Source organism: Xenopus tropicalis, chromosome 5, assembly GCF_000004195.4.
Source record: "Xenopus tropicalis strain Nigerian chromosome 5, UCB_Xtro_10.0, whole genome shotgun sequence".
Classification (NCBI taxonomy): Eukaryota; Metazoa; Chordata; class Amphibia; order Anura; family Pipidae; genus Xenopus; species Xenopus tropicalis.
The window spans coordinates 137,415,153-137,433,875 of NC_030681.2; the positions used below are offsets into that span (position 1 = coordinate 137,415,153).

Here is an 18,723-nt window from a genome sequence, read left to right on the forward strand (position 1 = left end):
AAAAAACCTGTTTTACTTCAAAATCAGGAATAATATAATATTGTCCAATGATTGTCTCTGAAATCTTTAAGTCAGATGAGTCAGAAGAGACATAAGGGAGATGAAGCCATACAACATGTGACCGAGATCAGGAGTCGCATCCTTATTATTATTAACATTTATTTATACACCATATAAATATATAAAACATATTCCGCAGCGCTGTACAATAAGTGGGTTACATACATTGGACATACAGAGTAACATATAAAGCAACCAATAACCGATACAGGAGGTGAAGAGAGCCCTGCCCAAAAGAGCTTACAATCTACAAGGAGACATACAGAGTAACATATAAAGCAACCAATAACCGATAAAAGAGGTGAAGAGAACCCTGCCCAAAAGAGCTTACACTCTACAACAAAAGAGCTTACAATCTTGAACTGGGGAATGAATTCCTACAAATATTAAATATTGAAAGCAATTTTTCAAATGAATATTATATATATATATATATATATATATAAAGACACATAAAGGAAATACCTGAATAGCAGAATCTGGAACAGCAAAAACACTTTTTGGAGATTCCGTGCATTAGGTCTTCGCTCCTTTTAAAAACAACGGTGTGCTGACGCCAGCCAAGGCAGATCTAAAGAGAGTCGCTCGCTAGCAACTGGCGCCTGTGAGGAAGGGTCATGCGTAGACAGGTAAAGCCATGACATAGAGACTGAAGAAACAAATTGAAAAAACAGCCAACAAAGAATACGCCAATCAAAAACGTCAACTTTCATGAAAACTGGTGTGAAAAACTGCACAATGTTTATTTAGAACTTCTTTAAAGGACAAGTAGGATTAGATAAATATGGGTTTGCCTTAATATTCACTGTCTGGTGGTTTTATGCGTAAATCTGTATGATTACACAGCTCTAACAATGTTCTAAATCAGTGGTTGTTGGACTTTTCCAGTTCAAGTCACCCTTTAATGTTTAACCTTTGGTCAGGACCCCCTTATCTCATAACAAGTAGGAAAGCACTGGAGCAATAGTCATTCAACCATAGTTCCAAGAATATCTGGGACAGAAAAAATGTTTTTACCACAATTCTCACCATAGCTAAGTTTCTAGCTGGGCTTTCAGGTGTGTCCAGGAGAGAAAATAGGCCTTCTCCTGCCTTTGCTCCAAGTTCTCCCCCACCACAGAGGCAAGCCACAAGCTTTGGAAACAACCAATCTAGCTTTAAATCTGGGGCAATTTAGGCCATGCCCCAATCTACAGTAGTCATGTCCAGTTACAGTATATAGAGCCACCCTAAAACCTGCTTTCTAGTAACCCCACTATCTGGATTTGTGAGTGAGAACAAACTTTACAACCTCCACTGAGAGCAGCAGCACCCAACAATGGTCCTAGGACTCAATGTACCTCTCAGGAGCAGCCAATGGCTTCCTCTGATCCCTACTGGAAACAACATGTCATAAACGACTCATTGCTGGATGGTGCCAGAGGCAAAACCTTCACCTTGCACTGTATTATTTAAATAACTATACATTTATTTTTATTGCATGTACAAAGCCCTAAATAGCTGCGTGCGGAAACTGAATCTGCGATGGCACCATGCCCGAGTTTTTTCAGAGTAAGCTGTACATATGGGACACATACATAAAAGACAGGCAGGAACTGAGAATTAGGAACTGAGCTTACGAAACATTTTTTATAAGTTTTAATTCTCCCTGCCAACAAAGGTGAGCCACGGTGACTGCACATCCTAAGGCTGGACTTATTCATCCTTCAGCATACTGGGTAACAGGGATATGGTAGCTGTGGCAATACAGATGTCTGTGAACTACAACTCTCCAACATCCTGCAATCAGTGCTCTGAAGGATAATGCTCATCAACGTCTCCATTATGTGATCTATTATTCTTGCAAAGAAAAAAAAAAGTTGGTTGCCGGGCAGACTTTTAAAAAGGAATAGTATACTGCATCCTGATTGGTGAATCTGGTTAAATAATTAAACACAGTGCAGCAAGGGGGAAACAGTCTATATAAAAAGTCTATTAGTACATTTGCATGAAATAGCTCCAGTTACAAATATATATAAGTGCAGCAGGCACTGCCCTTTAGGTCATCGACCTCTTACTCATAACATAGTGTTGCCCTATCTGATAAGCTAGTTACACTGGGCTCGGATGAGCTAGTTACACAGGGCTCTCATAAGCTAGTTACACTGGGCTCGGATGAGCTAGTTACACTGGGCTCGGATGAGCTAGTTACACAGGGCTCTCATAAGCTAGTTACACTGGGCTCGGATGAGCTAGTTACACTGGGCTCGGATGAGCTAGTTACACAGGGCTCTCATAAGCTAGTTACACTGGGCTCGGATGAGCTTGTTAGACTGGGCAGAACACGAGGTTTTTGGCTGCTGTAAGTGGACAGGAAACAGTGGCATACCCCAGTCGTGGGGGGATTGGGGGACCCTATATTGTTATATATAAATTTATACACAACCGCATGGGGGGACACCTGTGGAGTGAAGGGGGGTTGGTAGGGTTGGCTACGCTGTGCCAGGCCCCTCTGAAGATTTTTTTGCAGGGGGGCCCAGCACAGAGTAGTTACGGCAGAAAATGTAGCCCCATGGAAGTATTTAGGTCCCACCCTAGAAACTAAACCTAAGTACAGCCCAGCATGGCTGTGCGTGATGTCACTTCAGGTGCGCATGATGTCACTTCTGTTGATGTCATGGAGGAAAATGCACCGACCCCAGCTCCCCTGCCGGATCTCCCTTGGTAGGTCTGATTGCAAGCAGGAAAGGGTTCTGATTTTTTTTTTATTTTTTTAAACTTCATTGATTATATAGGCACCCAAGGGCTGCCCCCCCTAAGTCTGCCATCCTACGCACAGGCCCTTGGGTGTCTATATTTAAATGTGGCCTGGGTGGCCCAAATTTAGGGGCAGCATGCCACCCAGCAGTATTTACACATTTGGAGCACTGGGGTCTAGGCGTGGTGAAGTTTTTTGTGCGTCCTGTCCCCAGTGCTCTGTGTGCGAGCTAAAAGTATGTGCTTCAGCGTGATCCTGGGGAGGAAGGGGGCAGGGGATGGGGGGGTTGCCTCTGGGTACCTTGTTTAGAAACCAGTACTGCATGGCCATGAAATAATTATGTGATTTATTATATCCTTGTATTTTACAATAGGGGGTCCATTATTCCCTATATATATAACAATAAAGGGTGCATATTACTATTATATACATATTATACATATTATTATATTCATATTACTTATATAAATTTCAGTGTCATCTTTGACTACAACACTACAGCCCTTACTTACTAAAATCCCAATGTGATGAAGACCAAACTGCATTCCTCCCTGCAGGTCAAGTAGCCGGAGTCTAACGGGTCTGATTGATGAGGGTTTGATGCTCCCTCTCTATCTATGTGATTCATGGGGCAGCCGAGGAAAATAATTAGCACTTCCATATCTTCTTGGGATGTTGACCATTTGCTGAGAATCCTGTCTACAATGCTAAACAAATGATCTTTTAAATGTTTCTGACATTGCGCCTTCCCTTATACCTTTTAAACAATAGAATTCCTGGGTTCTTAGATGGAGACAAGCTGACGGGGAAGGTCAGGGCAGGGATGTTGTATGAAAGTAGCACCACAACAAACAAGGCAAGGGTGCAGAGCAGTGATCTCAGTATAACAAACCCCAGCCATGCCATTCAGTAAACAAGCTGACTAGTGCCATTTCAATATGTAGTGCCCAGAGGTGCCTCTAAACCTTGAATAGAGAGGTCACCTTAGAATTACCGTCATGTGTTATGCCTAATTTATATAGCTTTCCTTGTTCATCACCCAGTCCCTGTCCAGATCAGCAACTAAAACTACTTATACACAAGCCAATATAAAGCCCTGAAGGTGGCCATACACGGACCAATAAAAGCTGTCAGCAGCTTAACAGCCTGTGTATGGGGCACTTAAACAGGCCTGCCTAACTGAAACCTGGCCAAAAATCAGCCAAATGTTGATTGGATGAGAAGCGCACAGGCACGTTGATGTGGTCCTTGTCCTGATGGCCTCTACCCCGGAAATGTGATATGGTTGCTTGGTCCAAGGGCCAAACAATCACATCAATCCAATATCACCCACCTCAAGGGCATATTGGGAAAAGATCCACTGGTTTGGTGACCTTGCCAAACAATTGGATCTCTCCTCATATGGTCGGCTTTAGACCAAGATTTGTTAGTCACCCCCCCCAGTAATTACATTGCTAACCTATATTCCTGCCAATGCTACACCCCCATGTTCTGCAAGGTCCCCAGTCCCTTGTGGCAGTACTGGACAAATGCATGCACTTTTACATGTACAGACCACCCCAGGGAAGGCAGTATTAGAAGATTATCCTGTGAATCCATTGGGTCATAGCTGATCTGTTTGGCCTATTGACATACAGCTGCTTTATTGGCAGATCTGGAATAGCCAGGGGCCTCACCTTAATCAATAACTAAAAATCTTATAGGTTACTGGTGCCTTTGGTGCACTGTCCCCTGTTTATCATACTGATTTGCCTTCCATTCATTTCCCCTTCGCGTGGATCAGAATGCTGATCATTATTGGCAGAGAGTGTTTCCGCATACTTGTTTATAACAAATGGTGCTGTTAATGCATAAAGCGGATATAAAAACTTCCATGCGCACAACACAATTTATATATTGAACACTTTTTCCAGTGAAATAAACAATGGAGACATAAAATGTGCTGCAGTTCAAGTAGCATTTTGAATACAATATATATATATATATATATATATATATATACTGTATATTTGGTACATTTTCACTTCCAATTTAGTCTTGTGATATGGCTACAATAAACTATCTGTGTATCTAGTGTATGTTCTCCTAATGTCTGTGTGTGTTTCCGTGCAGGAAAGGTAACTGATAACCTTAGACTCTGGGCCAGTAGTCCTCTTAGCTGAAAAATGCACCGCCATCATCTTCAAGGATTTCCCAGGATCCATTGCAGCTGTCCAGGAGCAACTGCACACTGCATGTTTGACATCACTAGTCGACACAAATGCGAAGTATAGTAAAATAGGAAATGTAAAGTGATAAATTTGTAATAACTTGTCCTCCACCCCTGGCCCGCCTCTGATCCTATCCCCTCTCCCAGGCCCCTTTCTAGCCTGCCCCACTCACTATTCCCCCTTATATAGAGCCCACCAAAGTCATGCCTGCCCCATTTACATCACAGTTTTGCCCCTGACATCACAGACCCACCCCTGCTTTGGCTGAAGGAATGGTGGCAATCCTGTTTTCATAGGGGGGTGCCTTACTATGTGAATACTACTTTCCTTGTCCTTTAAACCAAAAATAAGGGACGTGCCATGAATATTGGGAGTTTTTCCACCAAACTTGTCTCACATTCAGAATTACAGTGTTAGAAGTAGGAAACCATGAAGCAACGCGTTCCCTTCCCATGTAAGCGACGCCCTATTTCTCAACCAAGTTGCCATCTGCACATTTGGGTGCTCTTTTCTGATAACGAAGGCTATTGCCTGTTTAGACCCAGCAGGTACCACCAGCTCCCGCTGTCATGTTCTCAGGTCCGTAGCGCTTTTTGTTCTCGTGCAAGAGCTGGGAGTGTGTATCGGTGGTCACAACATGTGTTAGTTCCCCTGCTCTCTCCAGATAAAATGGGACATGAAAGCCCCAGCCACTTCCTGCTGAGGTCGAGCCTGAGACATGTTGTGTACTACGTGACACGCTACTTACGCCACACTGGTCAGCAGAGGCAAAAATACACACAAAACACATTTTTACCAAACTTCTCACATTTGTAAAGAAACATTTGTGTTCTTTACAAACAATCTTTTTGTGAATAATTGCCATTTGCTTTTCATAAAGAGGAGAGGTGCCGGACAATAAATATTATATATAGCGCTACCCAGCTTGTTATCCCAGAAAATCATCATTTGTTGTGCCCACACATTCCTGGGCCAGATCCGATTAAAATCATGTGTTTCTTATATAAAAGTCTGCAGAGTTTTTAGGCTGGCTGGAGCCATACAAATCCTTGGAGGAGTGATACATCTGCCCCCCAGGCCTTCATTTGCACAGCCCTACTCTGACTTTCATTTATACAGTGCCTATTTATCCCACAGTGTAATACAAATGGCTGGGGTGAAACTGCCCATACACATTGTATTTTGGGTGGATCACCTTGACCCATTTTTGAGCCATGGATTTCGAATACTTTGTAAATCAGGTTTGGGAAGGTCATTAGCCAAAGCAACATTACCATTAAAGGAATACTATCAGGGGAAACAAGTTTTTTTCATATTGCATCAGTTAATAGAGCTTCTCCAGCAGAATCCTGCATTGAAATCTGTTTTTGAACAACGCAAACAGATTTTTTTTATATTTAATTTTGAAATTTCACATGGGGCTAGCCATATTCTTCATTTCCCAGGGTGTCACAACCATGTGACCTGTGCTCTGATAAACTTCAGTCACACTTTGCTGCTGAGCTGCAAGCGGAACAATGGAAAGGGAGCAAGATAGCAGCTCCTAATAGATATCAGAATAGCACTCAATAGTAGGAAATCCAAGTGCAGCTTGGGACTCCTCCAGTTACATGGGAATAGGGCCCCAAGGGGGCCTTGGTGTGATTGCACCCCCTACTTCCCCAGCAGTTACCCCATACCATGTACAGTTCCTCATATGGTATCCACCCATTCAGACCACCTTTAGACAAGTGACATACTGACAGATGGCAACAGGGGGAAATGGGAGTCATGCTCACAATGACAACAGGGGTCATTTACGTACAGTATGTCCAAGACTGAAGGAAGGAGCAATTGGCAGCCAAAATGCCACTTAGTGTTCATTTACCCACATCTGTTTGGGACATTACTGTTCTCTGCACCTCAGGCAGTATCTGGCACAAAGAGCAGAGGGCAGCACTGTCAGGCACCCAGCAGCCATAGTCAAGCATTAACTACAGGGCTCTGCTAAACATTAGGCCCACCAGTCCACTGATGCACAAGTAAGGGGCAAGGTAGGGAATCCCTCATGAATGCAGCACTGCTACATGCGGGCAGCACTGTATTCATGGAAGAAGCTCAAGTCTTTGCACTGGTTATTGGCTCCATTCCTGAGTGCAAATTGCAAGGCAGGGTGCAAGGCATAGGAAGGTAGCCACCATAGCAGGAATTCATATGACTTATGATTTACATTTCTCCTGTTCCCAAATATTAGGGCAGCCCTTAAAGGTGCCATTACACAGGCAGTCTATTAGCCCATGTATGTCTACTATAAATACGTAGCTAATTCAGCTATCCCTATTCCATCAGTAAAGAAATGATCTGGTCCTGGTTTTTACTATTATGAGACATCCCTGCAAATTCAGAGGCTCTAAAAAGACTTTATTCTAACAGGTTACAATCATCATGCAGTTACTATTTATTAAAATCAAATCTATTACACCTTATTCCTCCATTAGTTAAATAAATCTCCAATGGCTGCAGAATATCAGACTGGTATGGCTCTCCCTTTGGATGTCAGCAACTTGTTTTGGGGTTTTTTTTGTTTAAAGGAAAACTATACCCCCAGAATGAATACTTTACCAACAGATAGTTTATATTATGTTAAGTGGCCTATTAAAGAATCTTACCAAACTGGAATATATATATCAGTAAATATTGCCCTTTTACATCCTTCCCCTTGAGCCGCCATTTAGTGATGGGCCCTGTGTTCCCTCAGAGATCAGCTGACAGGAAATAATGCAGCTCTAACTGTAACAGGAAGTAGTGTGAAAGCAAAAGGCAGAAAAAGCCATTAATTGGCTGATGGGGCCTAGCATGTATGTGTGCCTTGGCTTGTTTGTGTGCACTGTGAATCCTATGATCCCAGGGGGCGGCCCATAATTCTTAAAATGGCAATTTTCTATTTAGGATTACCCAATAGCACATACTACTGAAAAAGTATATTTTTATGAAAATGATTTATTTAGATGAAGCAGGGTATTACATATGAGCTGGTTTATGCAATGTATTTTTATAGAGACCTACATGTTTGGGGGCATAGTTTTCCTTTAAGGTTTGGTGAAGTTCCATTAGTACCAGGACATACACTAACCCATGTTCCTTGAAGCTCTATTATATACATAATCCTATTCTAAAATGCACAGCCGTGTATTAGGAGTCTCTAAGGGCAGCACCACTGAGATGGGAGGCCTAGAAACCTGGCCTGATACCTTGCTAAGTGCCACAGAGAGGCAGAACAATACCACTCAGGGGAAGTCTGTTTTCTTTAACAATATTGAATTATCCAAAGAAAACAGTGCTTTATCATGTTGTGTTTCAGGCTCATTGCCCCATTAAACCAGGATGTAGAATCAATAAGGATCCTTTTGTTTCCATTCCTCTCTTCTTCCTTTCCGTTAAGCCTTTGCACTGATTACAAACTTTGAAGAGTGGGGAACTGACTGTTTCACTGCAAGGAACGACTACGTGCTGGATGTACACTCACCTGCCCTGGATTGCTGGGAAACACTCCCATTCGCTAGGCATCATTACGGATGGACCAATTCCAATTGATCTGTAATGATTTTTGGATTTATCCACTGATAATGAACCAATTCCGATGAACGTACAAGAATCAGTAACTTCAATTAATCACGCTAGCATGCTTAGGAGCTGAAGGCAGGAGACATACAGTGGACCCCGTGGCCATCCAGGCCCCCTGCAATTGTGGGGTCTGCTGTATGCTAGTTACGCCAGTGATTATTCATATCAGTTCCTGTAGAGCTTACAATCAATGATCCCTATAACATTCACACACACTGCATTGAACATTATCTTAATTGTAATCAACATCATTGTTCATTTTAAGGTAAATTTCCCCTTTAAAGAATATTAGCATCATGAAAATGTGGAAATGTCCTTCCCTTGCCTTAAGTAAAGCTGGCCATACAAGAGCAGATTTAAACTGCAGATTTGGCCCCTTCAGGCCGAGTCAGCTGCATCGAACTGGAGCTTGAGAGGCCCACTGAGGCTGCTACCCCAAGGGTCCCTCATACCAACTCAATTGGGGGAGAGAGGGCAGTGGGGGAACAAAAGCAGTGGGTAGCGACAATTCATGCAGTGTCTGGGTTGGCACTGCGGGTTTTATGGGTCTGCACAGGCCTCCATTATGATCTGATTATTAGCCAAGTGGCCAAATGATCGGATCAGCTGATTTGCCTCAGCATGTAGTTGGCCAAATCAGCAAAGATCCAGTTGTTTGGCCTGCTTACCCACAATGCAGCCTTTTTCCAGAATTAATTGTAATTGTGGCAGCAGGTGGATTTGCAGCACAGTTAAACTGGGTTTGTAATATAAAGCTCTGTATAGGTGTAACAGTGTTATACAATAGTAATTACAGTACATCACCATTAAAGGAAAACTAACCCCCTCTACTATACACAAGCTCCTCCTGCCTGCCTCTCACTGTCCCTTTAATACATAACTGAGACACAAATACGACTTCATGTCTCTCACAATCTTGATAGTTTGTTCCACTTTTCCACTGCTAGTTTCCGCTGGTAATATATCAGATAAAGGGAGGGGATCGGTGACCTATATTTTATTGTGGGCCATATCAAATTATTCATCAGCCTGCGTTTTCCAGCTAGTGTCAAACAAATTGGCCGGCCTGAAGTAGCTAATAATCTGTGTCAGGGCTATGTAATGTATACGTTTCACGGAGGAACTAAATGATTTACTGCTGTGCAGCACAAACCCCACTGTCTGATGGTTGCACTTAAGCATGCAAGGGAAGCACTTAAAGGGGATATAAACCCAAAATAATGAAAGAAAGCACCTTCTAAACCCACATTTATAATGTCTTTTCTTCATTGTACATTCATTTGTAAATATAACTGCTATTAAATTCAACATATGTCTCTTTATTTTCTGTGCACAGCTGGTTCTGACTGTTAAACCAATGGAACATAAGCCTTGCGACCTGTGAAGCTCGCAAGGCTGATTTTTGCTATACCGTATTGCTTTAGGAGACAGAACCAGCAGTGCAGAAAGGGACACAATATCACTTTCACTTGTAGTTTTATTTACACCACTGCACTTTTTATTAAATTTATGGTGTAATTGTATTCTCTTTAGGTGGGGGACCCCTGTGAGGTGCGTACCATGAGCTCCCCTTTTATCTTATACAGTGATGATCCACACGCCCTGTGCGCCATATTCCTGAAGGGGCCACACAGCATTTCTAGACACCTTCTGCAGTGCTACAACAGCTTGTTTGGTCCCAACCTTACAGTGGTTTCTGAGTAACCCGAATTCTAACCTTTAATGTTTCTGCTAAACATCGACGATGATGGGTCAGAACCATTCAACCACATAATCATCAGATTCATTGTTCCAAGAGACATATAAAGCGATATTACCATCTAAATAAAAGGGGAAAAAGTTTATTAGTGCCCAAAACTTTATGCCTGGCCTTAATTTCGAAACATGCCCTTGAATTCTAACATTTAATGTTTCTGGTCATTCTTGGCTTACTAAATAGTGACGATGACGGGTCAGAACCATTCAACCACATAATCATCACATTCATTGTTCCAAGAGACATATAAAGCAACATTACCATCTAAACAAAAGGGAAAAAGGTTTATTAGTGCCCAAAAGTTTATGCCTGACCTGAATTTCAAAATATGCCCCGGTACTTCAAGTACACACAGACCCAATATAAGCCACAGTCTAACAGCCATGTATTTATGGCATAACTTTATGGCCTCTGGTCCCCCAACAATACGATTTATTAGGATCCCTTCATTCTGTGTATTCACAGGAATGCAACTTGAGATTCACATGGAGTGAGTGACCCACAATCCATCATGCCCCCCCAAGCTGTCCGTCCTTACTGTGCCCCCCACAGTTGTAGGGTCTTTTCCCCCTATAGTTATGACGATGGTAGCAGCCTAGCCTCCTGCTCCCTGTAATTTGCACCCAAACTACAGTTAATGCCACCCAATGTAACGGTGGGTGTGGTCCAGGAGTAACCGGGTGTGGTCCAGGATAGTAACAGGGTGTGGCCAATGTGTTCAGTTGGCATCCCTGTGTTACTGCCCTAAAACACAGAACTCAGATGACTAAGGTGTAAAACATGTTTGCGCTATAATGCAATATAAGGAATTTACTGATGGGCACAGATGTTTTTTGGGTGATATATACTGGAATTACAATTAGCACAGCCCTATTTATTACCCTGCCAAGTAAAAAAGAGCCGCAGTTCAAAGAAGTATGCCCTTTGCCCACATGCCCTCGCCTATGCCCTGCCCATGCTTATGTACAAACCCCACCCATTGTCCACCAAAACCAACCTCCTCCTCCATAAGCCCCACCCCTGCTGTCCCACAAATGATACCCTCCTGTCTCTTGGGGGCCCCCTACAGGGACCCTGGCTGTAGTACCTTACTGATAGTAGCTATGGTGATTCAAATGCCAGCCAGGCAACCCTATTCACAATCAGTTTGCCCTGGGCAATGCATAAAGGCTAGGGGCACCTATCATATAAGTCCAGTTTCTCCCTTACAGCCCTTAGCCTGCAGTGGGATGTGGAGAGTTGCAGTTGCACTACAGCTGGAGGGTTGCTGGGCATCAATGTTGCATATACTGCATTATACAGTATATCCAACGCTTTAACCAGAGGCCCATTGGTTGTTATTAGGAGCCCCGCAGCCAATGTTCTTCCCCAGTTGAAGCCGCACGGTTGGTGTGAGAGCCTTCTCCCCTGTGTGTGTGTTCAGCTCTCAGCTAATTCCCTCTCCTCCCCGCAACATACACTGTAACCTAATGCAAATAGATGCAGGTGTGCGGGCCCCGGAGCCTCATTCCTTCCCCTCTCTCTCTCTATTGATACAGCCGGGAGCGCGCCTCCTGATTGACAGGCAGCGTTTCCATGGCAGCCGCCTCGGCGGCGCCGGCCCAGGGACGAGAGGCTTCTCGGAGTAGCTCGGCCATGAATGGAGAGCGGGGAGTGTGACGTCACCGGGCCGGCGCCAGAGAGTCTGCCGCTCACTCTCTCCCTCTCTCTCTCTCATTCTCTGCCGCGCTTTTGGTGCCAATTCATCACCTGTCAGGGGGGGATCACTCGGGGTGGGGGGGCGTTAGGCGAAATGTACACAGCTGCGAGAACAAAAAAGAGGAGGGAAAAAAGGGGGGGGCGAAATAAAGAGGGAAAAATCCCTTTCCAATTGGGCCAGATGTGTGGAGGCAGAGAAAGAAAGGGAGTTGTAGAATCCCAAGTCTGCATTGCATCACGGCGAGAATAGAACCCAAATCCCCTGCCTCCCCCCCATACACTGCCATGTACCCGGAGAGGGGGCGCTCCCCCCTGGCTGGGAGCACATGGTTTCGCCCTCTACTCAGGCTCCTTCCCTGGGAGAATAGCGCTCACACTGCCGCCACCTCTCCTTATCGCTCCCCTCACGCTTGCCCCACACATACCTATGGTGTCTGGGGTCACCGACCCGCCTTCTGCCTGAGGGGGCTGTGCCTCAGGGGTCACTGCCTGGGATGGGGAGACTTGTAACTGCAGGTGGCTGCATAGTTTAATTAAACAAATTCCGATACACATTCATTATATGTGAATTTCATAAGGCAACACTTTATTTTGGGGTTAATATCTCCTTTAAATAATATCATCGTTTATACAGCGCCAGTAAATTACACAACGCTTCACAATAAATGTAAACAAACAGGGATCTTAAAAGTTTAACAAACAAGGATAGTCAGAGTAACAATAGGATCAGAGGGCCCTACTTGCAAGAGCTTACAATCTACAGGATAATTGACATTATCTGCCTTATAAACCATTGCCCCGTTGCTAGGGTAGGTTAAGCCCTAGCAACCAGATAACCATTTAATGTTGAAACTGGGGAGTTGCAAAACAGAACAGAGCACAAACAAAGCACAATGAATAAATAATAAAGACCAACTGCAACCTGTCTTACAATTCCATTGTGTAAACTTTGCTCTAAGAACTGACTGCCTGTGGGCTCCATAGACATGAAAATGATACAAAACTCGATGCTATAGGCAGGGATCCCTTGGGGTGGCCGACTTATAGTTCTGCAGCAGTTCCTGCCTACTGTATTTACTCCCTACAGCTTCTCTCTTTGCAGTTAGCCATGTTTGCAGATGACATGATCTGTGACCCCGGTGCATGTTTTCTATCTGGCGCCATGGCATGTTTTGCTTCATGCCTCACTTGCTCTCTCACGGGTTCCTCTCAGGGTGGCTTCTCTTCAGTGGATCTGCACACAAGGAAAGGGAAGATCAAAGCACTCGGAGGGGTGCTCAGCCCTGATCCCCTGGCCCCTAAAGCCGAGCTCCCAACACTACGTAGAGCATTCTCTTGCGTAAAAATCTGCCTGGTATCTAAACCATGTTTATCTACCTTTACTGAGCTGCGGCACTCCCTCCATCTGCAGCATTCGCACTGCCCCCGTGCCACATCAGATGTTAAACATTGGCCCTGGTCTCCTGCGCCCCATTGACCAGGATTGCCATATTAATGGTCTGACCGTCTTCCTGATTGTCCAGGTGACCAGGCATTATAGTCTAATTCAGCCTAACCGAAATTGGGCTTTAGTTTTATGGTATCTCTGTGTAGAGGCTATGAGCCAATCAGGGTCGGACTGGGTTGGAGGAACACTGGGAAAAAACGCGGTGGGCCTTGATTCTCATGGGCTCCACCAACCCAGATCCAGTCCCAACCTGCCATCACTGCCATCACTGCCCTCCTACCCCCAACCACGGCGTAGTGTATAAGGTATGCATGTGTGGGGAAAGGGCTGGCGGTGGGTGCCCGGGAGGTTGGGGCCCCTGAGGGGTTGTCGGTAGCAACCCCAGTGGGTCTCACACACCCCAGTCCAACCCTGGAGCCGTTTTAGAGTAATCCCTACAATCATTTATTCCATTTACAGCCCCATCAATTGCGCCCCCTACCCCTGGACCCTAATCAGGAGCCTCTCTGCCCCTACTTCCAGCCCCAAACACAAAAATTATCCACCACCTATGAGCCTGAACATGTAGACAGAGCTGCCCATATAGGTTTGGCAGTATAGAGGGAATGACAAAAAGTGGCCAATCCAATCTGGCAGTGTATGGCCTCCTTATCTATACATTCTCCCACGATCCAAGTATAAAGTACAGCTAAGTGGGTGCATCTGTTCTCATAGAACTCAGCCTGTCACAGGCAAATGGATCCAATCAAGATGAGATGACATCACAGAGGATTGTGGTCCCATTTATCTGCGTTGATCAAACCCCTTTCTGCTCGTGGCTGGAGTTGAACTCAGTACAAAGCATTTCAGGCGTTCGGCAAAGGCAGCGGCTCAGCAATATCTTTATCATCATTTTCCTGAACATTCGTTAGCTAATTAGTCACATGCATTGAATTAAAGGATAAAAGGTAAACAGGGAAGAGATTGTATTTGAGAATCCCATGAGCCGTTGGGGATTTGTATGGCTCGGAGTATCAGCGTTGGGCTCTGTGCTGCCAGCTCAAAATTCCAGCACTCACTAACTAGGGAGAGATCTCCTGTGCCCAGATATGAAATCCATTGGCTGAGCTGGGATTTGGTGAGCTAAAAAGAATGCAGCGAGAGGCCTGCGCTCACATAGAGCTGGGAATGGTGGCGTCTCACTTGCACAAGAGAAACCTGTCGGACATTATAGCAGTGATCAACAGCGAAGCCCAAGGGAAGATATGGGGGACTAATTGGTAACTGCCTCCTCCTGCCCCATAATAGCCTGGGTGGGATCCTAGCATCAACAGGGGTGATTAAAGCTTCAAAGAAAGGAAGAGGGCTATTTTATGGTATTCATATCAGTATATGGCGGCTGCTCTTTGTTTAGCACCCATCAAACATGTCTATGCTAAAACATCCAGGAAGGCTTAGAGAACAAAAACCATGTACCTATTAATGACCCCTGGAGTGGCCTCTTTCCTGAAATGTACCACTGCAACCCCCAAATTCAGCCCCATCACTGCACCCCTAATTCAGCCCAACTGCTGCACCACCAAATTCAGCTTCAGCTCCACCACTACACCCCCATTTCAGCTCCAATACTGCAATAAAGGCCAACCACTGCACCCCCAAATTCAGCCCCACCACTGAACCTCCCTAATTCAGCCCTGCCACTTCACCCCCTAATTCAGCCCCACCTGTTCACAAAAAGGGTCCTAACTTAACTTAGCTTAGCTTTTGTTCTCCAGAGGACAAGAAAGCCCTGATTTACTGGGGCTCAGATATGTTGAGCACCCCCACCCCCCCAGCTAATAGAATCTCCAAGTGTTTTTCCTGCCCATTGTACCTTATGCAATTGCACTGAAAGTCCAGTTGGCATTCTACATGAGAGTGATGTGTGCCACATTTTTTTGGTGCATCTGCACTGTACCTATTGACGCAGGACAATTCTACCGCCTAGTTTGGAGGTGGTGGCAGCTCCAGGCATTAATAGGCGCAACAGTTCTCCTTTCAGTGCTGTGTTTGCAGTCAGAAATTACCTCTTAAAACTGGACACATATATAATAGTGAACCAAAGTCGAGATCTATGGTAGTTGCAATGCCAAGAGTTGAGGTGGCACTAGGGGGTACCACAACCCATATTGGGGTGCATAACCTTTTGCTGCTCATTCCCATTTATTTTTACTAAGGCTCCTTAATCTCCATTTTTGGGTGGATCTGAGCACCAAGACAGAGCAAGACATATTGTTGTACACATGTATAATTGTGTGTGCCTGCATGTGTGTTCATATCTGTGTGAGTGGCTGTGTCTGTGTGATGGTCAGTACAGTACATATGATCCCTCAGCAGCTGGTGACAAACCCCTTGGCAGGCACACAAGTCCTTTCTGGCACACAGAGGGTTATAGGGCCACCAGCTGGGGCGACCAGGCTTGTGCAGATGCTAATGGGCGGATTAGTAAAATGTTTGTTTACATTGACTCCATCCTTAAGCTGTCAGGCAATCACATCATGCCACAAACACTGTCACAACAAAATCTGTTCCTGCGCAGTGACAGCCATGGCTGGAGCCGAGTGTGTGACATAGACTTGCGGCTCCGTGCTTGCCTTCCTTTCCCTCTCTGTGACCTCCCATGGCTGCTCAGCATCCCGTGTCCATCTGGGAATAAGCTTGGCCACCATATGGGTGCAAGATAAGGGATTCATTCAACACACAGCACCACCCGCAGAGTGGCATAGTCAGGACAATGTCACCAGTCACTATACGTGACAACAATACACCCTCTCAGTGACACTTCTCTCAGCACGACACAAAGTACAGAAATAAACGAAAGCAAAATGTTTATTTGTTATTGGGCTATGCGTTGGCCGTGCTCACTGTGCCCCAATGGGTGATTCCTTCCTATCCATTATACCAAAGTGGCAATGAATAATGTTGGCCCTCAAAGACTGACAATGATTGAAAATATAAAGGAAATATCTGCTCAGTCTTGTCCTGTCTAGTATATTGCTATACTGCTGAGGGGCCTAGGGATATGCACCCAGCAGGCCATCTTCCCCAGGTTTTGGGGAACAAAAAAGACTGTTGTGGAGCCAAGTGTTGATCTTGATGTGGTTTCCAGGCCGAGGCGAGACAACTGCCTACTGCACTGGTTCTGCAACTGCAAAGCTTGCCCTCCTGGAGGGGCCAGGGTCAGACTGGGGAATAACCTTGTGGGCCCTGCCAACCAAGGTGTGCTCGCTGGCAGGTACTTTGGGTGCTTCACCCCCACCCCGATCACGTTTGCAAGGAGGAAGTAGTGTGGCACTTGCTGGGATGCCCAATACCTGGTGGTAACCCTTTCGGTCATTACCAACGGGTTCTTGTTTTTCTATAGTGGCGTTCAGTACCAGGATAGCAACACAGGTGCAAGGACAGCAGGTGGTTGGCCTGCAGCAGGGGCCCAGGGGGGCCCGGGATCATATATAATAAGATCTTTTCCACATTTAGGGATGAGTGGGCGTGGATTAGAGGGCAGGAACTCAGGGACCCTGTGACCATAGAGAAAAATATTCCCACATTTAGAAAACTGGATGTCCCAGGTTTATGTTATTTCCCCTTCCTACATCCCTACAGGCCCCTTTCCTGTAACTGCCAGCCTGAACTGGGGAACCTGTTTGTTCTGGTCCTTCTGGCAAAAACCTAGTGATCCATTTCAGTACATTCCACTCCCACACTGCTGCTATAGGCACTGGCTGTCACTCATTAACAGGCTGGGACGCGCAGGCACCGACCTCTTCTCTTGTTAAACATCAATCTAATGATTTGCACAAATAATCCCTATTTTCTCTGGCTGGTTCCATTAGTTCAGGGTTTATGAAGCCAAAGTGGTAACCGGTTATTCCTTTTTTTGCAATGATACTGGGAACAAGAAGAAGCCTAAGTGAAAAAGATAATATAAATGCAATGTAAACATAGCAGGTTTTTTTCTTGTTTCTGCTATACATGCCCTGGGGCAATGTGACCCCTCTTCTTCATACAACCTGCAAGCCAAGGCTCTTCTGGTCCCTACCGGGTCCCCTTTCAACTATAGCCCCGAGATGTCCACAGTTGTGGGGTCCATAATCATAATGCCACTGCTGTCACCACTTCCCACAATAAAAAAAGTGGTGTCTGAAGCCCCTGTAACAGTGATAGGTGGACAGGGGTGCTATAGAAAGCAATGGGGCCCCTTTTGCCCCACCTCTGACCCATGCAGCCACGCCCCCCAATCCACCCAAACCATATCCCTTTTTCAGCCATTCAGTCCCCCTTATTTCACTGAGCCCCTGACATAACTCCTGCCTGTCCTCCCCTGAGTCTGGTCCTGAAGGCTGACCTTTACTCAGACGTGCCCCAGGGGAGAATACAGATGCTGGAGACAAAGTGGGAGAATACAGATGCTGGAGACAAAGTGGGAGAATACAGATGCTGGAGATAAAGAGGGTGAATAGAGATGCTGGAGATACAAAGGGAGAACAGAGATGCTGAAGAGAGAGAATGCAGAATCCATAACTAGACGAGTAGGATGTACATGCCTGACACAGAGTACAGATACTATAACTACAGGAGGGAATGCAGATAAATAGGCAGAATACAGCTACCCGAGCTTGGGAGGAAGAATACAGATTCAATACATGGAGGGAATGCATACAGGTGCTGGGGGAAGAAAGAAGAACTCAGATACTTAGGCTTGAGGAGTGGGAAAACATAGGTGCTTCATCTGGTCAGAGAGAGTATATATGGGTTATGTATGTGAGTGTATCGAGATAGGTCAGTATGGGATCCCTTATTTGGAAACCCATTTTGCAGAAATGTCCAAATAACAGGAAGGCCATCTCCAATAGATGCCACTTTAATTAAATAAATCTAATTTTAAAGAATTTCCTTTCTCTACATAATAAATCAGTACTTTTACTTGATCCTGACTAAAGGTGGACATAGCAGGGAAAAATCACCAAATGAGTGTATGGCCAACTAAAGCTGCATGAATCCATTTTGGGTTTATTTCATGTTCAAATGATTTTTAGCTGACATAAAAGTATGGAGATCCAAATGACTGAAAGATCTCTTATAGGGAAAAGCCCAGGTCCCAAGCATTCCGGATAATAGATCCTATACCAGAGTGTAATAAACCTTTCTATTTTTTGCATTTACATTTTGTTCACAATTCTTTAAATCCTAGGAG

General features: G+C 44.9%; 1 long non-coding RNA gene across 1 annotated transcript; it reads right to left on the reverse strand.

Annotated features, from left to right (window-relative positions):
* Positions 1 to 12,629: 12,629 nt before the first annotated feature.
* Positions 12,630 to 18,577, reverse strand: LOC108647704. Its single transcript, XR_004222804.1, has 2 exons — positions 13,442 to 18,577; positions 12,630 to 13,298 (listed from the first exon to the last, which is right to left on the reverse strand). It is a non-coding gene; the product is annotated as an uncharacterized LOC108647704 (long non-coding RNA).
* Positions 18,578 to 18,723: the final 146 nt, after the last annotated feature.